This window comes from Herpailurus yagouaroundi, unplaced genomic scaffold, assembly GCF_014898765.1.
Source record: "Herpailurus yagouaroundi ecotype Mexico unplaced genomic scaffold, PumYag 28, whole genome shotgun sequence".
Taxonomy (NCBI): domain Eukaryota; kingdom Metazoa; phylum Chordata; class Mammalia; order Carnivora; family Felidae; genus Herpailurus; species Herpailurus yagouaroundi.
In genome coordinates this window covers 71391283-71413999 of record NW_024412376.1, presented here as the reverse complement: position 1 = coordinate 71413999, position 22717 = coordinate 71391283, and the positions used below count along the sequence as shown (strand labels likewise).

The 22717-nt window shown below is 39.2% G+C and overlaps 1 protein-coding gene across 2 annotated transcripts in view; it reads left to right on the top strand.

Annotated features, from left to right (window-relative positions):
* Window positions 1–5115: 5115 nt before the first annotated feature.
* Window positions 5116–22717, top strand: part of UGT8 (UDP glycosyltransferase 8) — a 99710-nt gene continuing 82108 nt past the window's right edge. The window contains exon 1 of one of the 2 annotated variants that reach the window (XM_040475195.1): window positions 5116–5380. The gene's annotated coding sequence lies outside the window, so the exon portion shown is untranslated. The other variant, XM_040475203.1, reaches the window with a different exon arrangement.

Below are 22717 nucleotides of genomic sequence, written 5' to 3'. Positions count from 1 at the left end.
CCAGCCTTTTTATTCAGACTTTGCTCACATGTGTGGGAGTCCTGGCCCACTCCTGGTTTCAAGGAGTAAATCTGGCTGATTATCCTCTTCCTGTACAGAGCAATGAATTACTTACCAATTGCTGTATAACACAGTACCCCAAACTTAGTAGGCTAAAACAACACACATTTACCATCTCACCATTTTGTGGATAACGAGCCTGAGTATGGGTTGCCTGGGTCCTGTGACCAGGGGTTTCTCAAGGCTACATTCTAGGTGTTGGCCAGGCTGCCTTCTGACTGGGCAAGTATATACTTTAAAGCTCATTCAGTTGTTGGCAGAATTCAATTTTCAGCAGCTATATGACTGAAGACCACAACTCCTTGAGGACTTTTGGTTCAAAGCCACTCTCAGGTCCTAGAAGCTGCCCATATTTCTTTGCCATGAGGACTTCCTCAACATGGCTGCTCATTTCATCACGCCTGTAAGGAGAGTCTCTCTTTGTAGGGAGGGCCCAGCTCCTCTTTTAAGGGCTTTCACCTGATATTCTTAAAGTCACACCTACCCAGGATAATCTCCCTTTTGATTAACTCAACATCCCTGAGATTTGAGGTCCTAACATATGAAAATTCTCTTTACCTTTGTCATATTCTAATGGCTAGAAGCAAGACAAAGTCCTACACACAGACAAATGGGAGGATATTATAGGAAGCAGGATACCAGGAGGTGAGAATGATGGGGTTACCCTGGGGTCTGTCTGTTACAAGTACCTTTAGTCCAAAGACCACTAACTGTGTCCAGTTCCAGAAGTCGCAACCCTTGGCCCCAGCTTGGATCTCTGCTTTGCATTTCTGTCCTATTTCTAGTTCAAGAGGATGTTTACCTTGTTTTTTAATTCTTCTATGTCTAATTGGTATGTTTTTCCCTTCTGTATTATATCAGTCATCAATTTTTGTATGAAACAGAGGTTATGTGAAAGTATAAATTTAGAAAGCTATTTTACTCTATCCATGTTTTGTAAAAATTTCTACTTGATCAGGGTTAGAACAGGTTTCTGAAGCTCTAGATGTGTTTTAATGGTAAGGAAGTATTTAACCAAATTTTTTTGGGAAGAAGGTCTGGTAGACAGGATTATTTATGGTATGAAAGTACTACCATAATTGAAATGAAAGTACCATAATTGAAATAAAAGTACCATAATTACGAAAGATAAGTAATTGGTAAATAAAACTAGGCTCATCTACCCATCACATTAAAAAAAACTAAAGTAGTTTGTGTCTGTTTTACAGTAAGAACCTCAACTTCTAATGATACCCTGGAAAGACCCATGCAATCTTGATATCCTCACATTATAGAAATATGCTGTCGCTGAAGTAGTTTTTTTTCTACCTGGACTGCCCTTTTTATGGGATGTTCCTTCAGACAGTTTATTTTACAACATAGTTTTTTGCTACACAAAAGTAAGGGATACAATGAATGAAAAACAAGGCAAGAGTAGAGATACTCGAAACAGGATTCCAAATATAAAGTAAAATACACACAGGTAACATGGTAAGTCTGAACACTAGGGCCAAAGTCCTTGGTTTTATTGTTTTTCATTGACATAGAAATCTACTTTCTCTATAGACCTTGGGACGGTCAGGCTTAGCGTTGACACTTATACACAAGCATATGCCTAACAGTTTTATTTGGGAGCCAAAGTCTGAGAAAGTGACTATTGAAGCACTATAATCTCAAGAGAACCACATGAAATGAGTCACGAATAATTGCTTATACCAATCTGCCAAGGCAAGTCCCTTATATCTTTTCTGAAAACAATACAGCTAGTTTTTTATGTTAAGAGGCAGAGGATATAATCCTAAAAAAATAATAATGGATTCTGGGGGTATTTAAGCTTCCTAATAAATGCAAGTTGATTCTGCAGGTTAATTCATGTTTACTTTGGGAAGCACACAGACCATGATACCAGGATGATGGAATATGGGTTAGGAAATTTGATATTTTAGAATTATGTATGATGGATCTGAGAGCTGCTATAGACAAGTGATAATAAAAAGATATGAATGAAGATTAGCATCTATAAAAGTATAAAGCGGATATGGTAAACATGACCACATTCACCCAGTTCTGGAATATTAGAACTGGTTGGTATTGCATGGAGCTTGCAATGTATTTAGGTCAAATAAATTACGTGCTATAATTGCAATATATTATAAAACTCTTTAGTTCCGGGAGGCATTGCAGCCTAAATATAGAAAGGCTGTCATAGGTAACACCTGCAAAATGGGTGGGAAAGGAAGCTGTTGTGGACACAGCCTTACCTTTGATGTCATGCAGCACCACCTTTCTCTCCTTTAAAATCTTGGCTGGATCACTGAAACTCAATGTAGGGCTATATAAGAATCCAGTATGGCAAAGTTTCCAGTTCTGAAAGGCCAAAGGCCAAAAAATTTGCTACATCCATAAGTTTTCTACAACTAACTCTGAACAGGGTTCATCATGAAGTTTTGGAAATTAATTTATAAGATTTAGCTTACAGGGTACTAGATTAGATAGCAAAATTTCATTGATGCCATTTTCTAAGCATGCAAATAAATATTGCTTTGGAAGGACATATAGAATAAGCTAATGATGTCTACTATCATGTAATCAAAATTACTAAAAGTATAAGCTTTTTGGCTTGCCTTTTATATGAGATAGTCTTTTAGACAATTAAAAAAAATATTTTGATGAGAATCTGGAAGTTGTCAGGTGATCTAGACATCTCCGTGATTTCTACAGTTCCAGAAATCCCTCTTTGTTCCTCTGAGCCTTCCTCTGTTACAATTTGAGCCATAGGTTAAGATATTCTAACATAGTCTATAATGCATAATAAAATCAAATTATGATGAAAATTAAAAAAAATATTTTGCACACATTAAAATTATGGAAAATGGAAGAAATTAATTTGCACATACAAAAACATGGAGTATGGCACATAAGTATAGAGCGTTTAATTGAAACTGAAAGCCGGGTGTTTGGAAGGTAATAAGAGACGGACAAAAAGGAAAAAGTGAAGAAGTGATGGTGTGCCTGTTTTTATCTTACGGGCTTTGTGCATGATCTTCATTCTCTGTGCTCTCAGGTTTAGTGTTCCTACAAATACAGCAAGTCAGAGTCCACAGGAAACAGGAATTAAAATAATGGCAATAATTTTAAATTGGATATATGGAAAATTACATCCCTGTTATCACAAAGCATCTTTGTACTGTGCTTGCTTATTGAGCAGTTGTTCTGGGGTAAAAGAGGAGACACAGCACAGGGACATAATCCACACACAATCTAGTAATGCATTTTCTTTCCAAAATTCTGGCAAAATTCTCACCTGATGTTCAGCTTATATGCTTTTATTAAGCAAAGGAATGTGACACAAATTTTAGAAAGTTTTTCATAAATAAAAGTTATAGTTGTTGCTTAATTTCTAAAGAGTTTTTTTTTTTTTTTCCAAGAGTTTACATGTGTAAGATCAAAACAAAGGCTTGCAATTGCTTGAACAATAGCTTGAAGCTTGACACTTGAGGGAACAGAGCTTTTAAAGTAATGCTTAAGTTCTCTTAATCAGATCATTATCTGTTATGTCTACTGTTTATTATTTTTAGGTTCTTAAAATGCAAGTTAAATAAAAAGCAAATATAGAGGACGGTAATCTCCTTAGGCCAGGTACAAAGACTGAGAACATATTTCTAGTGTTTTTCACAAAATTTCAAATTTCTAGTCTGCAAAGAAAACAAGTGCTTTTTTTTTTTTTTTGAAATCGGCATTTGAAAAGTCTACATCAGTGAACATTCTTTAGAATATGGACTTTAAATCCTGGACTTATTAAATATAGGAACATTAATAAAATGAGAACAATTATGTTTATTAGCGTTTTTCCCCATTTATCATTAAGTAATAACATACAAAATAAAACAATTTCCGGTTTCTTATCTAAGTGCAGAGTGTCCCAACCTATTTCTGAAATTCGGTTCGGAGGAAGGAAAGAATGTCCTGACATGGCATTTTTTTTTATTTTCAGTGTTTAAACGTGTAACGCTTGTGCGCAGTGGCAGCGTTTTAGCTTCTGGAGTTTATGCCCAATATGATTTTTGCTTTTCTGAAAGCAGTAACATAAACAACTCTGCTCACGTCGTATATGTATTTATTGAGTACAATGCCAATCAGGCTTAGAGAAAAATCGAACAACACTGTTAGGTTTTCCTGATTCCCAGGAAGCTCACAATCTACCATCAGACTCTTAAAGGTGCTTGGCCTTTCGGGTCTGAGGCACCGCAGGAAGGCTGCTCCAGTAGGCCTGGGTACGCAAAGTTGCTTCCTGGCCGGAACGCCAACTTGGCAAATATCTGTTCCTGGCAAACACAGATTAGTAAGGATAAAGTCTTCACAGACTCAACCAAGCAAAGCATAAATGGCCCTTTCAGCTCGAGCCTGCAAGGAGGGATGTTACTGAGCCCAGAACCCAAATTACTTTTTCCGGGCTCCCCAAACTCCAGTGTTTGTTTTAACGCTTTCGGATTCACGAGGCAGGTGTCTAACTCTCCTCCCTCGATTTCTTTCCCTTATCCCCTCTACCTCCTTGCCCAAGTTCAACTTTTTAATGGGTGCAGAAGCGCAGTGAGCTAGGAGGATAGGAAGGTGAGAGAAGTGGCGCTATCACCACGTAGATTCGTGCTGAGCTAGCGTGATGGGGGGAAGAAAAAGGCGGGCACCGAGAGCAGAGGGGTGGTGGCAGAAAGGGCACAAGGCACGCCTTGCAGGGGGAACAGGAGGCGGGGCCACGTGCCAGTCCCAGGGTTCCCAGCTCGAGCGCGAGCGGAGGGTTCCCGAGCGTTCCAGCTTGCCAGCCGACCGCCACTCCGCAGGCGAGCATCCCTATCCCAGGACCTGCCCCTCGCCCAGCCCGCCAGCGCGTGGCAAGAAGGCGCGTCCGCATCCATGCCCCAGCCCGGGGAGCACAAGGCGTTCGCAGACCCAGGCGTGTGACGAGAGGCTGAGCGCGTGGCACCCGCGTCGTGCCCCGCTGAGCCAGACGCGGGAGGAGAGGGGCGCGCTCCAGCTCTTCCAGCAGTGCGCTGGGCGGGGCGCGGCTGGGTGGGTTGGGGGGGGGGGCGGCCACCCGCGGGGAGCAGCGGAGGAGCAGGCGCGCTGCGGCCCCGAGGGAGGGCACCGTTAAAGCTTTGCCATCAATTGTGAGCCCAGTGAGTCCGTCCTAAGCTAACACACTAACGCTACAGCCTCCCTCACACCCCCAAACCACCGAAGGCGGCGACACCTGATCTAGCGCACAAACACGGGTCCCTTCTGTCCCCGGATACAATTACGCGGCAGACACACTCAAACTCACGCGCAGCAGCCAAGAGCCGAGGTAAGTAGAGTGAGCACGCCGTTCCAGACGGCGGAAGGGGGGCGGGCTAGGAGGAGGAGATGGGCGTCGTTTGCTCCCAGAGGTGAGTGCTGAGCGAATGGCTACGGTCCAGGGGGGGGGGGGGGGGGGGGGGGGGGGAGTGGATAGTGCAGATGGGGTTGGGCTGAACAAGATAGGGAATGGGGGAGTAGGGTTGGGGGGTAGGGAGAAAGGTCAAGGTTGTGGGGCTGTGAAAGAGATTGTTCCCAGCTACCCTCGAAAGCTCCCCTAGTCTTTTCCTCTCCCATATGGCACCGGTTTGAGGGTCTTTTCGAATTCGTGTGTGAACTCGGAGAGAGGAGGAAATAACTCGGCGCGGATCTGTTCGAGGACCTTGCACTTGACCCTGGAGGGATGGGCATCGGGGAGTCCCAAGGCCCGAGTCGCTGAGGGCAGCGATGGGGTCCAGGAGGTTTCGGACCTCTCCCAACAGTCTTCTACTTTGTCCTCTCCCTAAAGGGGAACTGGATGTGTTGGGGGTGGGGAGTGTCTCGGAGCTGCGCGCGCGCGGACACAAGCTCACACGCTCACTCACACTCTCTTTGGACCTTTGAGCTTCTGCGGGATCCCGCGCGACCCCCTAGGAAAGTACAGTGGTGGCAGGGTCCCGCGCGGTTGGGGAAACCGTGCGGCGTGCCCTCGCAGTAGAGAAGCCTGTGCAGGCTGCTAAGGTTAGAGAGGAGTTGAGAGGAGGACGCGCTGCAGGAAGTAGGGCGCCTTCCTCGGGCTGGAGGAGCGGCGAGGGGGCCTGGGATGCGTGATTTGGGTTTGTACGAGGCAAACCGCATCGGCAGGCGCAAATATGTGCAGTGCGACGGGGCAAAAGGACAGGCAGAGGTGGCGAAGGACGTACCCAATCTGTATGTGTAAATTTACTGCTTTAATTTTAGGTGTATAAAGTTGTGTACGGTGAATGTACTACTCTGCAGCACTTCCTTGGGGAGAGAACCGCGTCTGTACATGTACCGCTGGTTCCCATCACCTTAAAGCATACCAGGGCACGGGGGAGGGAGATGGGGGAGAACGGGATGTCCCGAAGACTGACTCTTCCGAAGTCTAGGTCTTGTTAAGTAGCCTTTCTTAAGGAGAGGGAGAATCAGAAGAGGACGGTGGTGGGCGGCGTTCTCAGCCAGGAGTGACCTCGTGTCACCTCTGTATGAGTCAGTGTTAGTAATAGGGACAGCCTTTTATTTCAGGTGGGTTCCACCTAGAAAAGATCAAACAACAAACAAACAAACAACACTACACCAAAAAGCCTCAGCCCCCTCAGGCTGTCACCTTGTATGATGAATTTTTGCGTGAAGGTGTGGCTGTTTGGCTATATGCCAAACTTTACTTTTTCTGGTAATTTCATGTTCCAAAAAAGGTCTCCACTCAGAATTGCTGTGCTTTATATCTTTGGTGGAGGGGAGGGGGGGGAATGGCTGCCATTAGTAGGAAGGATAGAAAGTCCTTTTAAACTGGTTTTCTAATTATATTAGGATTAATCACACTTTGTTCTCTGGAGATTTTTAAATTAATTGAAGAGTCATGCACCTCAATGTTACATGATAAAGGAATCCAGAACTTTGTTCACTGAGTAAAATCATAAGTCAGCATTTTTTTTTTCCAGTCCCAAAGTGGATTTAGTTTTCTCCTATCTCCTGATGGATAGTTTAAGGTTTTGCTTTAGGAATGGAATTCTGTTCAGCAACTATTCTAGATAATTCCAGTGAGAAATAAATACTCTAGTATTGTTTGATTTGCCTGCCACCCGCAAAATAAAATTGACATCTAGCGTTGTGTGATTTATTGCTATAGGATTGTTTAAAAACTACAGTGCAGTGTATTGCCTTGACATTTGGTAAAAGCTTAATAGTGTATAAGTACCTGGGCATAACTTAGTAGAAACAATACTTCTGACTTGATCTGGCTAATACTACTGAAGACATTTAAACTCTTCTTAAATCTACACTTCCCAGAGCTTTATGCTTGTTATGTTAATACTTGGTGCATTTATTAGGATAAGTAAACCAGTGGAGTAAAGAAAGATATTTACAACAAAATTTATTTTTTGTAAAATCTATTGTTTGTGTAAAGAGTTTGACAGTTAACATTTAATTTGAATTACTGAAAACATTTCAAGGTACCTTATCAGCTTAATTACCACTTAAATAGTGATAACAAAGGAAGAAAACAACCATATTCCCAATTCTCAAACTCCTTTTCAAAGTTATTTATTTATCAAATAATATTGATTTGATGTTGCTTAATTCACACTAGATTTTCAGAATATACCAGGAGAATAAGAACTTTTTATTGCTTTTGTAATATATAATAATACTTAATTTATTGATATTGTTACCATCTGGGATGTTGCTTATTTAGATAAGTGCATTTTCTCCATAGCTGACCTCTCACGTGATTAATTACTGAAACTTAAAAATTAAACTATTAAAACAAAAAAATAATTTCTAAATCTTACACTCTTAGTTGCTTCCTTGGATTTAAGTTAATTTTTCTGTTGGGTTGTCTTTATGAGCATGAATTCATAAAGAATTGAATAGTGCTATTCGTTGAGGTGTATAGAGCTCTTTTTGTTTATAGTAAATGGTCTTAGTCTGCCCAGTTGAAAAACTAGATTGAAGACAGAAGTACTATTCTTCCTTTTATGGTTTTTCTGGGTCCTCTTTTTGTTATCAGCTATCAACTTTCTACTGTCAGGCTGTGAGCGAGTCTTGCTGCTATATTATCTGTTGTCTTTTTTTCTGTGAAATGATGTGGGCTATTGCCTGAGTATAAAGCCTGCGGACTTTGTGACAGATACTTGCTGTTCTCATGCTTTATTTCTGGGCTCAATCACAAGCTATATGGTGCGGTTCCTAAAAGGATGACTTCTACATAAATGGTTTTAATGTTGTTTTATAGAATATTTTGTGTGTGAGATCTTAAGAAGAAGAGTGACTTAGTTTCAGACAGTTCATCTTGTGAAAAATCTTCGCTTTTCTGAGAAATTGAAGTAGCCCTTAAAAAAGTCGGTTGAATATCTGACTCTTGGATTTGGCTCAGGTCATGATATCACGGTTTGTGGGATTGAGCCCCGCCTCAGGTTGTACACTGGCAATGCAGATCCTACTTGGGATTTTCTCTCTCTGCCCTTCCCTCTTTCTCTGTCAAAATAAATAAATAAACTTTAAAAAAAAGTTTACTGTACGCTAGGCCCAGAGTGTCTTTGTTTGAGAATATGAATACAGTGATAGTTTCCATACCACTTCCTGCCACTGAAACCAGCTAGCCATATATAATATCGTTAATATTTTCCTATTCTGGAAGCCACGAGTAAGAAGTGTGGTTTGATAATCTTGTTAACCATACTTGAAGGTAGGTCAATCATTTCAATGTTATTTTGCATACCTACCTATGGAGGAACTAATCAAATTAGTTTGAATAGATTAGTTTAATTTAGTCTTGAAAACAGTAGCAATCAATATCTTCCCAATATAAAGCATTTCACAAACATTCATTCTTCTGTTCAACAAATATTTATTAAAACCACACTGTGCTCTTGTGCTCTGGGGATATACAAACACATAAGAGCCTGGAAGGGCTCTGGGTGTAAGAGGGTTAGTTAGATAGAAAACAAACTAGTTTCAGTACGTGCAAAATAGTGCCATAAGGTCTATGAGTGCTGTGATGAGGATATGCAGAGTGCCCTGAACAGGTACTGGAAGTGATCGGAAGACTAGAGAGGCTTCATAGAGAAGGTGACATAAAAGGCAGGGGAAAGGTCGTGAGGGGCTGTTTGCCATCATAAGGAATATGAACCATTTTCTGTTCAAGTCTGTTTCAAACAAAGGAGTGATTTGATGAAAAGACAGCTCTCACAGCCATCTAGAAGGGTGGATCTGAGGAATATGAGATAAGAACAGCAGTTTAGAAGGTACTGGAGTGATCTTGTTGAGGACCTTATACCATAGTGGTAGCAGTGAGATGAAGAAAAGTGATCACATAGATGTTAAGGTAGGAGAATCTAGGATTAGGTGAGCGATTAGGTGAGCGATTACATGATGGGTGACATAGGAGGATGGAATAGGGACTTTAAAAGGTTGGAGGAGCAAAGATGATAGAGTTCAGTTTTGGACATGAAGAATATGAACTACCTATAGAAAATCTAGTTCTGGGCAGAGAGGTCTTGGCTGGATAGATCAGGTAGATAAATGGATAGATGGAAGGATGGATGGATAGGTAGGTAGATAAATGGATGGATGAATGCACTGATTTAACAGTTTTCAGTATATGGGTGGTTGTACGGGAAAAAAAAAAAAAGGAGTCGATAGGTCTTCCAGGGCAGGTACAAAGACTAAGACGGAGATAGAGACCTAGGGAGATCTTAAAGTTTAACAGTTGGGTGAGAATCAGGGAGCCAGAAAAAATGAGAGGTACAGAGTGGAAGGCAGGAGGACAATTAGGGGAGAACAGCTTTTTAGGAGCTGAAGAAATAAGTTCAAGATGTAAGATCAGGTACTTAAATGGGGGTATCAGACAGTCCTGGTTCTGCCCCTGACTAACTCTGTGACCTTAAACTTAGAATTTAGTTCTCACCTACAAAAAGAGAACCAAAGTGCCTACACCATATGTCTACTGTGAGGATCAAATGAGATGAAGTCTAGCAAGCTCCGTGCCTAGAAGCTTACTGGTTTGTGTTCAATAAATGGCTAGCTGTTTTTATGAAAAGCTGAACTTGGATTTGGTGATAGTTTGTAGGGACTATTGCTTTCAGCAGTACTTGCTCTCAGGGTTTCAGGAGGGTGATTGAAGGTATATTTCGGATGAAAACTTGATCAGATTTACAGCCTTTGGGGAGGAAGCCAGTAGAATAGGGGTAATTGGAAATTTTGAAGGGAGCAGAAAGAGCAGTTTGAAAGCATTGCCTAAGGAGAGGGTGGGAATTGCATCAAGAGCTCTGGGAAAGCCCCTGGGATCCTCTGGACAAGCCACGCCTTTACCAGCCTGAGGGTCTTGTGCCACACAGGTTTGTTTGGTTTGTTGTTGTTGTTGTTTTATTTTGAGAGACAGAGCAGAGGAGGGGCAGAGAAAAGAGAGGGAGAGAGAGAATCCCAGGCAGGCTCCATGCTGTCAGAGCAGAGCCCGATGTGGGGCTTGAACTCACAAACTGTGAGATCATGACCTGAGCCGAAACCAAGAGTCAGACGCTTAACCATCTGAGCCACCCAGGCACCCCGCACACAGGTTGTTTTTTAAAAGCCTCTAGTAATCAAATCATAAACATTTTAAATGTTTTGTTAAACTATTTTTGGTACCATAAGTGAGTTCTAGTTTCTTAGATAATCTAATAAGGATATGGATTATCCATTTTGAAAGAGTCTGAACAAAAACAACAAAAAAGACAAGTGATATTAAAACTGAACAAAATATTTAATAATTGATGATTCAGAAAGCACTTCTATATCTTATGGAATCTGAAAAGGCAACACTATGGGAAGCAGTTATTAAACTTGTATAATGGACTGATGCATTATTTTTTTAAAAAATTAGATCTACTGTAATCATATTTAAAAATACCTACTTTTTTTCTTTAGGATTTTCTCTATTTGGATGAAGTAATGCTTTATATTAGTGATAAATATCTAAAATTAGATTTCTACTTTAATATGTGTGTACAATTTCTACCCTGTAATTAGTGGACATTTTGAGGAAATGTTTGCATGTATAAACTGGTTTGGGAACCAATCAACAATTGAACATAATGCATATTATTTACTAATTGGTTGTAAGGTATATTGGTAATAATTGGTTATAAGTAATACTGATTTTTCTTTTTTAGTTCAAATTAGTATATATGTTTCAATACTTACGGTTTCTCATTTGTCATTTGTTTATATACCATTTAGAGTACACATAGTTTTTCAAATTTCTAATAAGTGTTTTTGAGTGAAATGAAATTAGATGATCAGCATGTTTTAATTTTTTATCCTTATCCTTATCCCTATCCTTATCCTTATCCTTATCCTTACTCTTATTGTTATTTTTTTTTGAGAGGGGAAGAGGGCAAAGATAGAGAGAGAATCCTAAGCAGGCTCCACACGTGGAGCCCCATGTGGGACTCCATCTCATCACTGTGAGATCATGACCTGAGCCGAAATCAAAAGTCTGACGCTCAATCCACTAAGCTCCCAAGGCGCCCATAAAGTCAATATTTTTAAGGTGACTCATTATGTGTGTAGTTTTCATGTGTTTTATGTGTGCAGTTTTTAATCTCTGATGATGTTGTTTACTTGAAATTCTCTAGTCACACTTTTTTTTTTTTACCAGGATCTCTGTATTTTGGAGTTGAATTTTGGTGCTTTTTGTTCACTGCACTAACTTCCTCACAGTGTATGATCTCGTTCTTGCAAAGCATAGTAGTCTGTGTAGTCCCATGTTGTGTATTCACCAACTCAGTTTTAGACTATGTACTGCCCTGCTCAACACTGCCTTAAGATATGACAGATGCCAAGTTGAAATTGATTTGGACATGCGTGCCATGCTTAGGTCAGCATTTCCGAGTGCAGAGCCAGAGAAAAATGGAACCTTTGGATTTATGAATGGCGGGTATCTAGGACAGCATAGGTCAGTTCGTACTCTTTGGCTAGAAATTTGTATAACTATTAAAACATTTGGAAAGCATGTGTAATTAGGAACATTTCAGAGATACTGTGTGTTTTGCTCTTAGCCTTGTGCTATTTATTTGTATTGTTAATAATCAAAATAATCACTATATTTATTATATTTGCCTTGACTTGAGTTAGATAATAGAAATACATCTGTAGGTATTCCAATTTACTGACAATTTTACATTATAACTGATTTGGTAAATGTTTGCTTGATTTTGGAATATTATTCATACAAAATATGTGTAAAATTATTGTGCACTTTTCAGTCTGTTTTTAAAAGAATTAATACTTGAAATATTTTCAAGATGCTGAGTCATATTTTTTTAGCTATTTCATTGGCTATAACTAATTTTAATAAATAATAACTGTAATAACCGTAGGGCTGATTTTCCCCAAAGTGAGGTGTTTTAGTTTAATAATATGTCCTCATGAATTTTTAAAAACTTTTTTAATGTTTATTTATTTTTGAGAGAGAGGCAGGCGTGCAAGTGGGGGAGGGGCAGAGTGAGAGAGGGAGACACAGAACCTGAAGGCTCCAGGCTCTGAGCTGTCAGCACAGAGCCCTCTGAGGGGCTCAATCTCATGAGCTGTGAGATCGTGACCTGAGCTGAAGTGGGACGCTTAACCGATTGAGCCACCCAGGTGCCCCCTCGTGAATTTTTTTTAATGTTTTCTTGTTTGTTTGTTTGTTTGTTTGTTTGTTTGTTTTTCTTAAGTTTATTTATTTTGAGAGAGACAGAGAGCGAGTGTGAGTGGGGACGGAGAGAGAGGTAGAGAATCCCAGGCAGGCTCTGGGCTGTCAGCAGTGTGGGGGCTCAATCCCATGAACCATGAGATCATGATCTGAGCCAAAACCAACAGTCGGTACTCGACTGATTAAGTCACCCAGGTGCCCCTGTCCTTGTGTATTTTTAAATTATTTTTTAAAAAGGAAGTAGAATCCAGTGTATTTTTTGTATGTTCCTGAAAAGTTGTGTAAAAATCCAATTTTTATAAACGGACTCATATTTATAGAATTTAAAATAAAGGTGATGGGTATACAGATGTTTGTTAGTCTTTATACTTTTCTGTATGTTTGAAATATTTTACAGTAAAAAATGTGGACAAACGTGGACACTAAGCACATCAGTGTACCCAGAGACTTTGTTATTTAAAGCAAAATTTTATTTTCCATAAAAAGAATCCTATTTTGATTAATCTGTTTTGCAAATTCAAATTCTCCTAATCTACTTAAGGAAACACACACCACCACCACTCTGCCACTAACGTAGGCATTCTTCTGTACCACATTTTTGAATGTAGTCATAGCCACCAGAATTTCTTAAATTTCTAAATTAAGATAAAGGCTTAATGTAATCCTCATCATAAAATCCCTTATTCTTTTTTTTTTTTTTCAAAGTTTATTTATTTATTTTGAGAGAGACCGAGACTGCAAAAGTCGGGGAGGGGCAGAGAGAGACCGAGAGTGTGAGAGAACCCCAAGCAGGCTCTGTGCTGCCAGCTCAGAGCCCGACATGGACTTGAACTCAGGAGACCTTGAGATCATGACTTGAGCTGAAACCAACAGTCCGATGCTTAGCTGACTGAGCCACCCAGGTGCCCCATTATTATCTCTCATTCTAAAGGGGAGGCATCAACAGAAGGATGTTTCCTTTTTTTTACACTAGCAGTGGAATGAATGATTCAGCAGTGTTGCCTTCCTGCTTTGAGAGAGTTGTTCTAAGACTGGGCAGTTAGTGAAGGACCTGCAGGCCCTTCCCTGTGGGTTCTCATACAGAAAGGCCCTTGTGCGTTACATAGCTTTTGCATTTGTGCTGTTGTGTCTGTTGTTCATTTGTACTCAACCAGCCAATCAGGAGAGCAGGGCTTAGAGGAAAACTAGTCAAACAGGTTTTCCCCGTCTATCTAAATGGGGGGAAAAGCAGTGAAATTTGTGGATAAGGTCAAGGGTGAAACTATTTTAAGGAGTATTAATGCTAATCACTGACTCTTATTTTCTCCTGGGTTTTGAAAATACTTTGGGGGCGTATGTGAGAATATATCTTAATGGAGCTAGAGTGAGCGTAAGGGAAACAGAAAGAAGTAAATAAGAAATAGGGAATTAGAACAAGGTAGAGAGAGGGAAAGGGAAAACAATAGTGGAGGGAAAAAAAACCCAAGAGGAAGAGGACAAGTGTTTCCACGTCCTATCTTGCCTTTGTGTAAGCTTTGATCTGAGAATGAGTTTAATTAAAACAAGCAAACACCTGCAGTCTTCAATATCCAAAATAGGGAACATTCTACTGGGTCAGGGCTGAGGCTTGGTAGGAATATTCGTGGGAAAATGTTGTAGTTACTATCTCTTAACACTGACTTTATCTTGCAAGTACACAGTTCCTTGAACAGTAGTAAAATGTTATATTCGTACAGCATTTTTGTAGTTTGCAAATCCCTTACTCATATACTCTATTGTTTTATCCTCATTCCTCTCCTGAGCATCCAGCAGATAGTCATGTTTTACAAACCATGATCTGGGCTTGCAGAACTCTTAAGTAACTGCTGGTGGTCACTAGGAAAGGCTGTGAGGATTTGGTGTTGGAACACATGCTTCTTTCCTAGAGCTGTGCCCTGGAACCACAGCTGACCACCTGCTGAAATCTGGACCCTATTGAAATGACCTCTAAGTAAGTCTTTCTTTAGACCTCACCAGAGTCTTTTTACCCACCTACTGAGATTTTCTTCCCCTTTACCCTCTGGAATGGTGAGCTAGTCATGCTCATGGATTGGGGTTTTATTACGAATAAATGATTCACAGATTTGCAAGTCTAGTTCGGACTTCTTAGGTACTCTCTCTTTGTAGAGTCTCCAGGTCTGACACCCTCACTTGCCTGTCTTCAGGCATAGATTTTGGTGTTATTTTGGAGTCCAACCTCTCCTTTTCCCCTTATATCTAGCCTGGTCCCTAATTCCATCACTGTCTTCACAAAGATCTTTTACACATTGATACTTTCCATTCACTTTCTGCTGTCCCTGTCGCTTCCTGACCACATCAGTGCCTCCTTCTCACCATACCCTGGACCTTGTTTTCTCCACTCTCCATTCCTCACTGGGTTGCATTTGCCTTCCACGAGTGCTGTTTGACTGTGCCATTCGTTTTCACATGAGAAATTCCAGCTTTCAGGGTTCTTACTGTCCAGCTGCATTCTGATCATCCTCCAACAGTTTTCCATTTATCAGGTTCCATTTATTCCTGGAGGTATAAATGGATATTCCCCCACCTGATTCTTCTGCTTTTGTTTCTCTCTGTACTTAGCAAAGTTTCATTCTTCACCATGTTGACCCTCAAGTTCCATCTCAGATATTGCTTCCCAGTCTCTTGTGCTTTTCTTTGGATTTCTTTTTTACCTGTGCTGATGATCCTTTAACACTTAATTAGATTAATTCTCCAAGGAGAGTATGAGCTCTTAGAAGGTGGGCTCTCATTCATAGTTGCCTCGTAATGCCTTGGACAAACATACTGATGACAGGATATTCAAATATAATTGAATGGCATCTTTAGTGACTCATAAGGCAGCAAAGAAGGTCCATTCTCCAATTTTCTATATGTATATTGTTGCTTTTGCCCTTTTGTTCTTTCCCAACTGCATTATTCAAACTTGAAATGTTCCATTATTTTATTTTTAAATGAAATATTCTATTCTACAGAGACCACTGTATCACTTAGTCACAACAGACAAAATAAAGTCTGATCTGTTATTATCTGCTACCTCTATATTATAGGTCCTTTGAACTCTTTATTATAATATAATATTTATTATAGTTTAGTAGGTTTTTCTTTTTGAGTTTACCTGGGGCTTCTAATGGATGGAAGTACATTCACAGCCAGCTCTAGGTAAGGCTAATAAAAGGAAATAAGGACAGAGATAACTAAGTGTATTTAGTTTTTGTTTTGTGTTTATATTTGAATGTAAACACACCTGATATCATGAAACAGTAGGTGGAGAAAAAAAATGATTACACACATGAGAAAGATCTGACTTCAGAGTCATTTGAATGGCTCCCTTCCTCCCCACCCCCCAGATAAGACATTAGATACTAATTAATTCAAAGCACCAGTTCAGGCCAAGTTCTTTTTTCCCTCTTCTGTGGTTATTTCCTCCTTTGGCAATCAGCAGAATTCTCTGGTTTGAAACGTCTCCTTCCCTCTCTCTTTCTGGGTAGGGCAGTAAGAGTGGGAATAGGAATAAGAACATATTTTAAGGAATCTCTTCACTAAAAGAAAAAGAAAATAAGCAGGTTTGGTAATACTATTAATAAGAAATGATGCCTGACTCTGTTATTTGCCCGTTTTAATTTTTTTTTTAATTCTCCAGAGCTATGTTATTTTGATCAATTAGACTTTATCTGAGCATATGCTTTGGAATACTGTTTTTCTTCAAATTTTACAACTATGCAAAAATATACGGATACAGCCTCCTCTGGCTGTCCTGCTCCCTCCTTTTTGCTATCTCCCTCTCTTTCTTTCTTCACCAGCCTGCCCTTCTGGAGATAATGTCCCTGTCTTTGATGGGGAATTCAGAAGAGGGATCCTAGTGATTGGGTTACAAATTGGAGGGAGGAATATTGGAGCTGGGGCATAGGGTTCTGCCCATCACTAACATAGGAGGTGGTCATTTTGTTCAAATCACCCTGTATAGGGATGCCTGGATGGCTCAGTTGGTTAAACATCCCACTTTGGCTCAGGTCATGATCTTGTGGCCCCATGTCAGGCTCTGTGCTGACAGCTGAGGGCCGGGAGGCTGCTTCAAATTCTGTGTCTCCCTCTCTCTCTGCCTCTCCCCTGCTCTCTCCCCTGCTCACTCTCTCTCTCTCTCTCCCTCCCTCCCTCAAAAATAAATACACAGTAAAAAATCTTAAATTTTTTTTAATTAAAAAAAAAAATCACCCTGTATAGTAGTTATCTAGCCTCTGTATGGGTCCTAAGTGCTTTTTGCTTTCTCATCATTTTTTTTACCAGTAAAAATACTTCAGCTTACAAATTTGATACTGCTTAAATGCATTTCTATTCCTCCTCATACACTTCTGCCCAAAGGGTATGACATAGGAGACGTTTTGAATCAAACACGCTGGAGGACTGTATGGTATCTGTAACATACACAAATTCATTCACCCATTCATTCAACAATCAGTCTATTATATGATAGAACTCTTCCACCTTAGAGCCAAAATACATGGTGTTTTTTTAAAAATCTAGTATAAAATTTAAAAGTTTTATGTAGAAAGGTTTAAAAAGGTCTTTATTAAGGCTTCTCAGAAACTGCTTTTGATTGTATATCTCAGAATTTAAGAATAGGTTGATCGATTATCTGACATATGACAGTGGCAACTTTTGAGAGTCTTTGTATGGTACTGGTAAAGGGTCCTGGATTAGGACTCAAGAAACCTGAGTGCTAGTTCCAACTCAGCCAGTGAGTAACTACAAACTTAGCCAGGGGATGCTAGGCGACCGCCCCCTGGAGACCTTGTCCCTTTCTCTACAGATGAGAGGATTTGAACTTGGTTATCTTTAGTCTTTAAATTGGGACTTGGACATTTTTTAAAGTGAAAATGCATACTTTAAGAATATTTGGTATCATTTCATAACAAATATATTAAGTACCAGTGTTTAAGTATATTTATATTATGTTTGCAAGCCTAATAACAATAGCAATGCTATACAAAAGACTTCTCTGGACTTGATTCATCATGCTGAATATCAGTTACCATTCTGGATGCTAAGAAGGCACAAAATTATGTTTTCACCTGTTAGTAAGAAAGCATCAGAGAAATAAGTTTTGTCTTTTTACAGAACCTACCAAAATCTTCCTCTTCTGGGGAATAATGTAATTTTGCTGTTTTATCTAATACCCTGTAATAACCTGCTCTTAGTGATTATGCTGGCATTTTATAGGACATCATTGGGAAAATTTATTGTTAGTTCATTCTTCTGGACTTCCAAGGAATTGAACAGGGAAATATCCAGAAGTTGTTTTTTGTTCTGATTCGGTTTTGTTTATATTTGTACAGGCATTTTTGGTTCTAAAACATGTTTAAGATATCACTTGGGAATTTATTCTGTGATTCTTAATCTTAATGTCGATAATGTTAAAATCTGCTTACACTATTGATAGTAGCAAAAGGATATTATTAATAAAGAAGAGAAACAATCTTGTGATATTTTGTGATCCTGGTACATTTCTGCAGCCTTAAGAATGTCTGTATAATGATGTGTTGAAAACCTGTTTCCCTGGGGGGGTGCCTGGCTGCCTCGATGGTAGAATACGTGACTCTTGATCTCCGGGCTTTGAGTTTGAACCCCATGTTGGGTATAGAGATTACTTAAAAAAATAATAAAATATTTTTTAAAAACCTGTTTCCCCACACGTGAATAAACCTTGAGGTGGGAGAGGATGAAAATTTAATCTAGATTTCCTCCCCATTCACTGTGGTGTTCTAAGAATTAAAATCCCAATGAAAGAGAGTTATAAAAATTCCTAACGAAACATTTTAAAACATTAATCAGGCATCAGTTTTCTTTTAAGAAACCATATACCTATAAGAACTTAAAGTCTTATGCAGTCTTATTTATGAAACTTTTCTCATTTGCTTAAAGATGAGATCAGAATAAAAACAAAGAATTTCCTTTTTGTTCACTGAATGTTGATCACATGATGCAGTTGCCTGGAGATAACTGGTACCGAGCTGGTCTTGAGGAGATGAAGAAAAAGAAACCCACACTTATTCCTGTATGATTTGTGTATATGTATATCATACATACATATTTTTTTAAAACTGGTTACGTGATAAAGATCGAAAGTGTCTTTTTTAAAAAATATTTATTGATTTAGAAAGAGAGAGAGCATGAGCGTGTGAGCTGAGGAGGGACAGAAAGAGAATCCCAAGCAGGTTCTACGCTGTCAACATAGAGCTCAGCTCAACGTGGGGCTCAATCTCAGAAACTTTGAGATCATGACTTGGGCCGAAATCAAGAGTCAGACACTTAACTGACTGAGCCACCCAGGTGCCCCAAGATCGAAAGTCTCTTAATGCCACTGTTTTCTTTATTAAAAAAGAATTGCCTTTGTTAAAATTCCAGACTTTTATCTCTGTCAGTGATCCTTAAAATGGTGCCTGAACCAGGAGCATCAGCATCACCTGGGAATTTGTTGGAAATGCAAATTTGGGGCTCATCCCAGATCTATGGAATCAGAAACTGTGAGGACAGGGCCAACAGTCTTTGTTTTACTAGCTTTCCAGGTGGTTCTGATGGCATGCCAAGGTTGGAGAACCACTGATCTCTGATACTAAATATAATCAATTCAGATTTTCTGATCATTTTAGGGACAAAAGAAAAACTAGGTTTAAATTTCAAAATGCTTTCCTGTTACTAATTCCCTGGTTAGTTTTTATAACCTAAACTTAAGCTATTGTGTTTTATTTACAAATTGCTTATTTACACATATTCAAGTATTCATAGTGCATTTAAAACACACACACTCTCTCTCTCTCTCTCTCTCTCTCTCTCCTCTGTTTATTAAAAACAACAAACAAAATGGGTTGGATTAGTTGTTTACTTTTGTGTGTTTTGCTATGATTTTGTGTAAGGGCAGTCCAGTGGTTCTCAATATTATAATTACTTGGAGAGCATTAAATAAAAGCAAAAAAATAAATGCTAAGACCTATGAGGTCTTATCTCCAGAAATTCTGATTTAATTGATAAGTTTAGGGGTAGTAGGCTTTCAGGCATCTCTAGCTTTTCCAAACATCCCAGGTGATTATAACGTATGGTCAGGGTTGAGAGACACTGGCATGTATCCATATGTTCAAAGATTGGCTTACCTACCACGTAACGGTCCCTTAAAAAATTGTATAGGTAAATTAGTTCCTTTCCTTATTGTAAGCAGATTGTCTTTTGTTTTCCAGTAGGTTACTGTATTGTTGACTGGTTGACCATGTTATTAATCAGGTTTTATTTCTCTTAATTCTAACTCTTGGCTTTACCCCAAATCCTTTCTTACCAAAGTACAGTCCATGTACCTGCGTCTTTGGATAGCACCAGAGAGCTTGTCAGAAGTAAATAATTTGGCACACTAGACATACTGAGTCAGAATTTGCATTCTAACAGTATCCCTGTAAAATTTGTCTTCACACTAGAGATTCTTTGTAACATAAAGCTTAAGATTCATTTTCTCAATTTTTTTTTCCTTAGCATCTGTTTGGTCTTAACTACTTTTATGAACCAACTCATACCAATGTCATTACACCTATTTTTAAAATTGTTTTTAAGTTTATTTATTTATTTTGAGAGAGACAGAGACAGCACGAGTTGAGGAGGGGCAGTGAGATAGGGAGAGAGAGAGGTTCCACACTGCTAGCACAGAGCCTGATTTGGGACTCAAACCCAGAAAGCCAAGAGTCAGACACTTAACCAACTGAGCCACCCACGACCTTTTAAACCTATTTTTACATCTATTTTTTTAGTAAGGTCTTTTAATTGTAAGAGATCTCCAGGACCGTCTAATTTCATAGTCTTAATTGGCAGATGAAGAAAATTAGGCACCAAGAAATTAAATGACTTGGCCCAAATTACAAAGGCTGCTGATTTGGGGATCTATAGACACATGCCATACCTATTTTTATTTTTTTCTTGCATCATAGAGACTTCACTGTAGAGTCACCTAAAATGATGTTATTTTCATAGTATAAGCAACTGGAAATATGAGCTTCCCAAAAAGATAGTCTTAGGTTACCCAAGTATGACACACAGCCAAAACCCAACATGTTAAATACACGTTGACATTTGTTTAAATTATCTATCTAGTGTGACATTGATTAATACTTTACTAATACTTTAATATTTCAAGTTATCTTATTATAATTTGTGGGATTAAATGATCATGGGAAAGTTGAATATGTGGTATTAAACTGAATGAAAATGAAAAGCTACTGCCGTGTTCTTATAAATTTCCAAAACTGTATTTGTGTGCCTGAGATATTATAGGTACTTTATAAAAGTACATTAAAAACATACACTTTGGGGTTGCTTGTTTGTTTATTCTGAGTTCCTCAAGATCCTGGGCTGGGCATTGTGACTTTTCTGAATACCCAGAACAAGTGAAATTTAACTCGGGTCTTTATATTTCAGATCCACATGCCCTTTGAATCACTTACGTATCTCTTAATGCACATAAGGATTGAGTAGTAGATCCTTGTCTCTCAATCCGGTGGTTGAACTGCATCAAAATCTCCAAATGCTTATTAGAAATGCAGATTTTGGGGGTTCTTTCTCCCCAGACTTCCTAACAGCCTGTGTGATGAAGAAACCATGGAATCTGCATTTTTAATAAGCACCACAGGTGATTGTTTAGGACAGGAATGTTGGAGAACCATTTCATGAGATTAAATATGTGTGTTTAAAATAATTTAATCACTGTTATCAAGCATTAATTTGACCCATATTATATCCAAGGTACTCAGTTGCAATGTCTGTTGGTATCCATATTATCCTATTTTTCTTTCCCTTTTTTTTTCTTGTTTTTATCTTACTTCCCCCCACCTGATGATCAGAGAAGGGCCCCAGGAGGGCCTGGGCCAGCTATCACTGATAAGGGAAGAGCATTGGGTTTCTCCTGACAGCTTCATCATCTGTACTAGATGTCTGAATAGATACTGGTAGTGTAGGCAAGTGTTAAGTGCGGCTAACTCGGAGTGCGGGACGACAACAAAGGACAAAAAAACATTCTTCATGACCTCTCCTGCGCGAGGAGGTTTTCGTGCGCTCCTTGGCACTAGTCTAAGTCCCAGGTACAGGATTAAAAATTTTGAATGGTTTTACTACTGGTTTATTCCTTTCAGTATTTTGTATGTATGAAGAAAGATCTGCCTGTGTGTTTCTTTTACAAATTTATATTCATCTTGTTTTCTTTAAGGTGACATGAGAGTGTTAGGAATGTGGTGTGAATAATAGACTATTTTCTGTTGTGCCTTTTGATATTATTAGACACAAATAGTATCCAAAAAAGCAAAAATGTGTTAGAAATTTTGGCTAAAAGCTTTTGACAAGTAGCTTTGATTTGTTTTTTGTTTGTTTGTTTTGTATTTTTGAGAGAGAGTGCACAACAAGCAGGAGAGGAGCAGAGGGAGAGGGAGAGGGAGAGGAAGAATCCTAAGCAGTCTCCATGCTGTCAGCTCAGAGCCCTATGTGGAGCTCAATCCCACAAAGTGAGATGATGACCTGAGAGGAAATCAAGAGTCAGGCACTTAACAGACTGAGCCACCTAGGTGCCCCTGGATTTATTTGTTTTTTTAATTTGTGAAATGGAGCCCAATTTCTTTCTTTGCATTTAGCATATTCCAGTTGAATTTTTGTAGTTAAATCGTGCACCTCCATACATATATGTAAGTATCTGTGATTTTTCTCAATGAGTAAAAAGCATTAATTTGGGAAAGTGGTAGTTTCGAAAATCTAAGTTATCTATCTTTATTAACGACTGACAGACAACCTGAGTGGTTGTGTTGGCAGTGTAGGGTTTTTGTTGTTGTTGTTGTTGTTTTCTTTTCCTTTCCTTTCCTTTCCTTTCCTTTCCTTTCCTTTCCTTTCCTTTCCTTTCCTTTCCTTTCCTTTCCT